Below are 9021 nucleotides of genomic sequence, written 5' to 3'. Positions count from 1 at the left end.
AATCTGATAAATAATAATTGAATATACGGATAATCTGAGTACACTGATAATCTGGATTACTAATGACTGAGTACTATATTTGTTAGTCCTGATTCTGTAGAACTAAACTAAGTTCTATTCTGAAGACTGAAACTGAAACTGTATGAAGTAATAATCTAACTGATATGCCATAAATAAAATAAGACAACTGAGTTGGGGTCCAATTTGTAACCCCAATTGGAAGGGTGCCAGTGCCATGCCACGGGTAAACACAACTACTGTGGAGTCAGTCCTAACTAGTGGGTGACTCCTGAGATTACTCCTAAACTAGTAGGTGATCCTTGAGTATGTCAATCCTATCTAACGGGTGACACTTCATAACCTATGCTGGCAACATAGTGTTGGAACATAGGGATTGCTTTTAGGGACCCAGTCCTAACTAACGAGTGAGACCCCAAACCTAGGCTCACTCGATGCTGAATCCTACTCCCAACTAAAAGACATTGATCTGATAATACTGAATTAGACTGGATGGATATAGAGTTTACTGAGTTTTCCTAAGTTCTGTAACTGAGTTCTACTCAGTTCTGTTACTAACTGAGAGTACTACTGATTGTGACATGACTGAAACTAGCCTGTCACTGACACTGACTCTAGGTAAACATCTAAATTATCGGGTATTAAATACTCCCAGGACTTGATATCATGAAAAGTAAAGCAAACTATCATGTTGAATAACGTAACAATGTTCACTTGGTCATAATTCATTCATAGAGACATTTCATCAAACACTTGTAATGCATTAACTTGTATGTGAATGGGGAATACATGTAAGCATGCTATAATGGCATTATTTCATTCTCATAGGCAATTTATCAAACACATGGAAATATGCTTGGTTCTTTAAATCATAAACACTTAGGGTTAGCATGGTTACACCAATCAACTTGCAAATTGAAGGGTTTATTATGAATATCATGAAATTCAATATGTACTAGAATCAATTCTTGGAACTTGTAATCTAAATCATGGATTAAAACCCAAACAAAATCATGAACATAGATACAATCATAGAATTCATGAAATCCAAACTTGTATTTTGATAAAGGATTCTTGGGCTCCATGGAAGGTAAGGATCCATGGATGAATATCTAACATACTTTAATTTGTGAGATTCTTGGAGAAATTCTTGGGATTGACCTTGATTTTTTAGAGCTAGGGTTTGTTTTCTTAAGAGAGAACTACCTTTTTATTTTGGGAAAAAGTGAATAATGAAGGGTTTTACATATTTTTAGGGCTTAAATCTCATATCTGGGCAGAATAAAATCATGGAAAAGATTGATTTAACCCCAGGTGCAACTTTATTTTTTCATGAAATTTTCCCGATCTGGACCTCTGGTGCGATGCGTCACTATTGTGCTAGGCCACTGGAAAAGGATGACTAGGAAATTTCATAGTGGCATAATACGGTACAATTGCATTGTCACTTTGGATGAGACCTGGAAGTTCACCGCGACGCGGTGGTAACGCATTAGAAAACTATAAAAGGACAATTCTGAAATTAAGCCTTAGCACGAGTGCCAATATTTTGGAGGCTCATTGGATTTTGACAATTTTCATTTTGGCTTGCTCCACGATGCGCTGATGGCTCATGTAGTACACTATCTTGCTAAAACGGCCATAACTCTTCGTCCGGGTGTCAGATTTGGGAGAATTTTATATCGATTGGAAGTTTATTCAATTTCCCAAACAATAAAAATCCAAAATGATAAAAATTACATATTCATGATAGTGTATTCACCTTTAAAGAAAGTCTTTGACATTTTTAGAGTTAATTTAAGCTAGGTAGAAGTATAGGGTGTTACATGAATACAATAAGATCTTAGCTTATGAAAGTGCTAAAGATTTTTGGGATTTCTTGAGAAATACTCTTCAATGGACTACTGATGTGAGAGATTCTAAGCTAGATATGATAACTATCCATTAAGAAACTTTCACCATGAAAAAAGGACAAATAATCCAAAAAAATGCATGCCAGATTCACCTCAGTAACAAATGAGCTTTATTTTTTAGGATAGGGGATCCCAGTGTACAAGCAAGTAAGGAAAATTCTTTGGGTTCTTACTAAGTCTTGTTAGATCAAGGTGTATTCTATAACAAAGGCAAGGTACCTCAAAACCCTCACCATGGATGAAATCATTTGTTATCTAAAGACCTATGTTCTTAAGATATAGTACTAGATGGAAAAGAAGAAAGCAAAAAGATAAAAATCCCTGGCTTTGAAGCTTCTAAATATGATCTAGATGGTGATAAATATACTGATGTTGCCTATTGGGTAAATAGGATTGTTAGAGCCATGAAGATGAGTAGTTAGTTAAAAAAAATGAAGTAATAGAGAAAAAAGATGAAATACTAAGACTGCAAGTGTCAAAGAAAAGATTAGGGACACAGTACCTAAAAATTCAAGATAAATGAAAAAACTGCATATGCTTTAAAACAAGATTGGGGAGCATGGAAAGATTCTTCCATTTGATTAAGATAAATTTTAAAAGACTAGTGATGATTCTATGAAGGAAGTGGAAGTGGGTTCAATTATCTATGATTCCTTATTTGCACTCAGGGAAAACACAGAAAATAAAAATGAAAAGGAGATAACTCTATCAAATATTTAGGAAAATATAGATAATTATATTTCTATGAAGATAAAAAGGCTCGCAAGTGTGTTATTTGACTCTGTATGTGAACTAACCTCTAAGAAGAATACCTAGGAAGAAAAAGTAGAGAATCAAGAGAATGAGCTGAATGCTCCAACTCTACAAATTTTTTAAACTAAAAAACTATTCACAAAGATGAGCTCTAAAAATCCGAGTCTAATATAAAAGTTGAAGAAGATAGTTGATGGTGTTTATGGTAAAAGGGGAGAAGGAGGTGTCAAGGATTCAGATTGATTGTGAGGATAAACTAAAAGATTCACAACAACACCTCATGGCAGCACTGTATAAAAAAAAATTACAGAGGAACGTGGTTTGCTTGAAAGAAGAGTTGAATAGGTCACAAAATTGGACTACTTCCCCATTAATCCTTTCTAATTTAACTATTTAGGGAGTTAATAATGGTAGAAGTCTAGGCTACGAAGGAAAATAAAACATTGTGAGTCTAAAGGAAAGTTATCTCCTGATGATAGAAGAAGAGGGCACAAACTATTTTGCACTCACTGTGGAAAAATGGACATTTAAAGGAAGGATGTCAGCACTAGACTAAGTTAAAATTAAGGAATATTGAATAAATTTAATAGGAGACTCATCCTAAGGGCTTCGAGTCTCTGGAAGAAGTAAATAGAAATGCATCACTTCCTTGGTGTACTAAGTAGAATTTGATCACTCCATTGTTCTACTACGGTGAGCTCATACTCAAGTGTGTTCCCAAATCTGAAAAATAACCTTGGTCTAAGGTATGAGGATGTGAATTATAGTCCAAGAATGATCATTAAAAATAAGTAATCAACTAGCTCAATATTGAAAGTCTGACTGTATTCTCTCTTTTTCAAGATACTTCATGATGGAAGTGTCTCAAGGGAGATAGCTGAATTCAAAACAACTGATCCAATGCAAAATCTAACTGAAGATCCCCATTACAAGAAAGAAACTGTATGATTTTTTTTAAAAATATAGGAGTTTGATGATGCTAAAAAATATGAGCAAGAGTATGAAAGATGAAGAGAACTCCAGACAAACAGGGACCTGGTCCTTAGGAAATTTATCTCAGAAGGAAAAGCTTCAGCATCTTGAATTAATTCATTTCTGGGACCTGGTCCTCAGACCTACCTTGGGAGTAATTTCTGAGATTAAAAGATTATGTAAAGATTAAACCATGATAGTGACTTAACCAAATATCTGAATTAATCATTCTTCGTAAAATTAGCTATGATAAGAAGACATGTATCCTTTATAAAGTGGTTTAACATTAGTCTAACACAGTACCGTAGACTTGTAGGAATACACCGAAGGGAACAACTTTGAAAAGTGGACAAATGTGACGTGCACAAATTTAAATATTCACTAAAAAAGAAGAGGGACCCATTCTCATCTCTTAGGGTATTATCACTGTAGTATGATTTAATAATCATACAATATTTCTTGATAAAGCCATGTATTTTTACTTCTCTACATAAAAGCTATTAATTCTTATGCAAAAAGAAGACTCATACATATTAAAATCAAATGTGTCATTTAAAAAGGAGAATCTATTTATGATAACAGTCACCTCTTCAAATTACTAAATCAGGCTATCTCTTATTTTTACTCTCAATACATCATTGTTTGCCTCCTCTAAACCAAATTGTTCTACCTCACTCTCTTTAACTCACAAAACCAAAATTGAATATGCCTTCATCAAATTCCTTGGTGCTTTAGAACCCAAGGCATTGGAACATTTTGCCTTAGGTATTCTAAGTCAAAGTCTTGTAATCTTGATGGAATTATACAGAAACACATAGCTGGGAGAAGGAAGAAAGCCTCCGAGTGACCTGGTCCCAAGAAGAAAAGCTTTCTATTAAAAGGGAAGAGGCAAGTAATGAGACCAAAAGAAGTGATAAAGGTTGTCGGTAGTTATAAAGAAAGAGGAAAGAATGGGCAAATTGAATTCTGAAGTGAAGGACCTGACAATACAGTTGTTAGATGCTGACATTACTTAAAATACAAGAATAGAGATACTATTTAAGTCCTATCAGCCAACCCTTACTCAAATTAAACCTTGTTATCCTCATTCTTTCATAAATCGTATGTCAGTTTCATATCCTAATTCTCATAATGTCTTTTAAAGATCATTATATTATGATGATTATTTTAGCTTATTGTATTTGAAGTGACTATTATGAGTGGATGAATTTTTGCTTTGTGTGTAATATTTGTTCTCTTTAAATTGCAAAGTTATTATTCATTTTAGTGTTGTCTCAATGGCCATTAGTTAAATAATTTATGATTAGCTTACACGTGGTTTACTATTCTTACTTTTTAATAATTCCAAAAGGGGTATATTGAGTTCATAAAGTTGGGTAACATGTGAATTGAGTTGTTGATTGCTGTAGATTAGAATGGCATGCTGATAAGGGTAAATATGTGATATGCCAAATAGATGAAAGAAGGCAGTCATAATGAGAGGGGGAAAAATGGCAAATACTCTAACTGAAGGTGCAAACTGACAGGGAGAAGTTTTTTTACAAATGTAACTAAGGGACTAGGTCCCTTTGTTGCTTGATGAAAGAGGAAGCGTGATGATAGGGGAAATATTTATATTTAGGTGGTAATCACTCTGATTAAATATGATGAATATGCATTAATGCTGAAATTATATAGTTTGGTTTGTAATTATCAAAAAGGGGAAAAATTTCTATATGTTTTTTATGATGATGAGCAGCTAAACAACAAGGGACCAGGCCACTGGACATGCAAATTATAGTACAACTGGCACATAGTATCTGTAATGCCCCTAAAAATGGGTCTCGGAGCATCACATGGTGCTTGAGGATACAAGTAGCCCCAAGCTAACCCTTTAAGCCATTTTTATTCGATTCAACATAAATCAACGGGGTTTCTATAAAGAACCCTCAACTATCAACAGATTAATCATCGTCCAAGAATAAAAGAATTTTAGAAAGATAGCAAAATATGACTTATTAGTCAACTCCGAACATCTATACTAGTCTGACAAGCCTCTAAGAAAATCAATAAAACTAGCGAGCCATTGAGACATGCCCCAACTGACTCATACTCAGTTATCAAATGTAAACGATTCCGTGAAACCAATATCAGACATCACATCCTCGGAACCTGAGGACTCACCACAACAGATGATGTAGAACAGCATGCCCGAAGAATCACTGTCGAACCTGGAACTGAGCACCTGAACCTACATTTCCAAGAAAATGTAGCCCACATCCAAAGATATGGGTCAGTACCAAGGAACGAAACCGAGTATATGGGGGTGTATCCAGTTGTATAAACATCATCATCATAAATATTTATAAGAAATATGCAGCATGTATGAAAGACTCACATAGCCCGAATAAAATCATCATAATCATGAGAGGATGAAATAAGTACAATAATACATGTGAGTCATCATATAATTTGTCAATCACTTTCAGTTCATCAAGAATATCAATTCTCATAATGTAAATATCATTTAAATCATTCGAAAGAATAACTTTCACAATTCCACTTTCAAATTACTTCACCATTCACCATAGACACAAAGAAACACACACACACACTGGGAGATCCTTTAATCGACATAAACCCTGTGAGTTACATAGAGTCTAACGTACAACACACGTTGGGGAGAGCCGTCCTATCCTTGCCATCAGAGTAGGACTATCGATATCAAATACATACAAACTAGTGATCACTATATAAATCAGCCTCAGGCTCACTCCTATGGGGGAACGTAGTTCTAGGGAAGTAAGGTCGCTTTATACCTCCCACTCGGTGCTAACGATTTCTCCCGGACATAGCTCAGATCATTTCAAAGACAATGCACAACAAAACAATTTCAGCAATATATAAATATACATCGAGAGCAATCATGGTTCCCATCTATCAAAATCAACCACATTGTGGATTTCTTTCACACTTGAGTTTAAAACAACTCCATTAAGACCAAAAGGTCAAATCATTCAAAATATCTCAAATATTCAACATCAACGTGCTTATAACACACACTTTCTAGAAAAACACAATTTCCAAAGAGGATTCATGACCCAAATATCAAAATCATGATAAATATCGTTCAAGATTCATGCTTTATATCTCCACATATGTAGATTCATCTTTCAAAATCATAAACATCAAGATTTCATAATAATCATCAAAAGATATGGGTTCGTACTTCAAATTCATAAGAATCAAATAAAAATCATGCCTTTGTAAAGAAAATTACTTTTGGGCACAAGAACGAAAGAGAGTTCTTGTTGAAAAACCCCACATACCTTGAATGATGAACTTTACATCGATACTCGTTTTTGAGATGTTAATCGTTCCTTTGAATGATGGTTCTTGGAGTTCTTGAACTAGGAACTTGGAATCCTGAATAAATTTACAGAATTAATGGTGAACTTTGGAGGTTCTTGAAGTTCTTGAACTAGGAACTTGGAATCTTGAATAAATTTGCAGAATTAATGGTGAACATTTGAGGTTCTTGAATTTGGATGTAGGAGCTTAGGGTTTTCTTTTTGAGGAAATTTGATGAAACATAACATATAATGCTTCTAATAGGCTTTAATATAGGGTTTGGATGGATTTTGGGTGAGGGGGAATGACCAAAACGCCCCTAAAAATCAAATAATTCCCGAATATGTCCTTTGGTGGACTATTTTGATAGTCTGAAGTAGATCAACCATAACATTTTACTCCGATATCCAAATTGGATGAAACCAATTTCATTAGAAAGAGGACTCTCAAATATTTCCGTTGATATATATTACCTCACACGGATCATTGTTTATGAGGAGTTATGATCATTTGAAGTTGACCCAAAAATTCACTTTTGATAGGCTGAAGTAGATCGACCATAACTTTTTGCTCCAATAGCCAAATTGGATGAAACCAATTTCATTGGAAAGAAGACTCGCAGAGATTTCTGTTGATAAATAGTAGATCACCCAGATCATTATTTACAAGGAGTTATGATCATTTAAATTTGGAGCCAAAATACGCCAGGCCTCAGTACTTTTTCTTGCACGTTTTACTGTTCACTACCATTCACGATTCGATCGGAATGTTCATAACTGGTCGCTCGGGTGTCCGTTTTGGATGATCCACATATAGTTGGAAAGCTTACTCGGTACTTTACGCAATAGTGGGTTATAATCTAAGACATTCCACACGAAAAATTTATAATTTATTCTAGAAGATAGAACCCAACACGTTTACGCACAAAATTTCAACAAAAAATTTCCTGGGGTATTACATCATCCCCCCTGGAAACATTCATCCTCGAATGACGCTAGGCATGCCAAGATTAGATAGGGAATAGAGCATACATCTGAAACCATTTGTTAGACTCATCACCACATCGTTTCTCACTCCGAATGCAACATAGAATGCATAGATTCAAGAAACTACAGCTGAACACATAATAAATGATAGCTGAACTGCTGCAACTTTTATCAAAAGTGCATGATTTAGGAAAGAACGGTACCTTTGGCTTTATCAGAGTTCACAAAAAATAGGTGCGGGTACTTGGATCGCATATCCGCCTCAGCTTCCCAAATTGCACCCTCAACAGATTGGTCTTGCCAAAACACTAGGAAACTTCTTTGTTCCTTAGTCTTCGGACACCGAAATCAAGAATCTTAACAGGAATATCATCAAAAGAAAGATTTTCTTGAATGTCAGCACTCACAGAGAAATCCACCACCACAACATCGCTAATATGCTTTCTAAGCATGGAGACATAGAATATTGGATGAATAGAGGACAACTCGAAATGCAACTCAACCTCATAAGCTACCTTACCAACACAGTTAAGAATTTTGTAAGGATCAACATAACGGGGACTAAGATTCCCCTTCTTTCCGAATCTCTTCACCCCCCTCATCGGTGAAATTTTTAGATATACTAGGTCACCAACTTCAAACTCAAGGTCTCTCCTTCTAACATCTGCATATGACTTATGACGACTCTGCGCAGTTTTCAATCGTTTCCTAATCAACTTAACTTTTTCCATAGCCTCAAATACCGAATCAGGACCACTTACAGCCTCTTCACCCACCTCGAACCAACCTATGGGTGATCTACACTTCCTTCCATATAAGGCTTCAAATGAAGCCATGCCAAAACTAGAGTGGAAACTGTTATTTTAAGCAAACTCTATCAACGGTAAGTGATCATCCCAACTTTCCTTAAAGTCAAGTGTACAAGCCCTCAATATATCCTCTAAGGTTTGGATGGTCCGCTCAGCCTGACCATTGGTCTGCGGATGAAAAGCAGAACTCAAAAGCACTTGGGTACCAAGATCCTTCAGAAAAGCTTTCCAAAATTACTA

This window comes from Capsicum annuum, chromosome 8 (genome assembly GCF_002878395.1).
Source record: "Capsicum annuum cultivar UCD-10X-F1 chromosome 8, UCD10Xv1.1, whole genome shotgun sequence".
NCBI classification, from domain to species: Eukaryota; Viridiplantae; Streptophyta; class Magnoliopsida; order Solanales; family Solanaceae; genus Capsicum; species Capsicum annuum.
Note: the sequence above shows the minus strand (reverse complement) of the source record.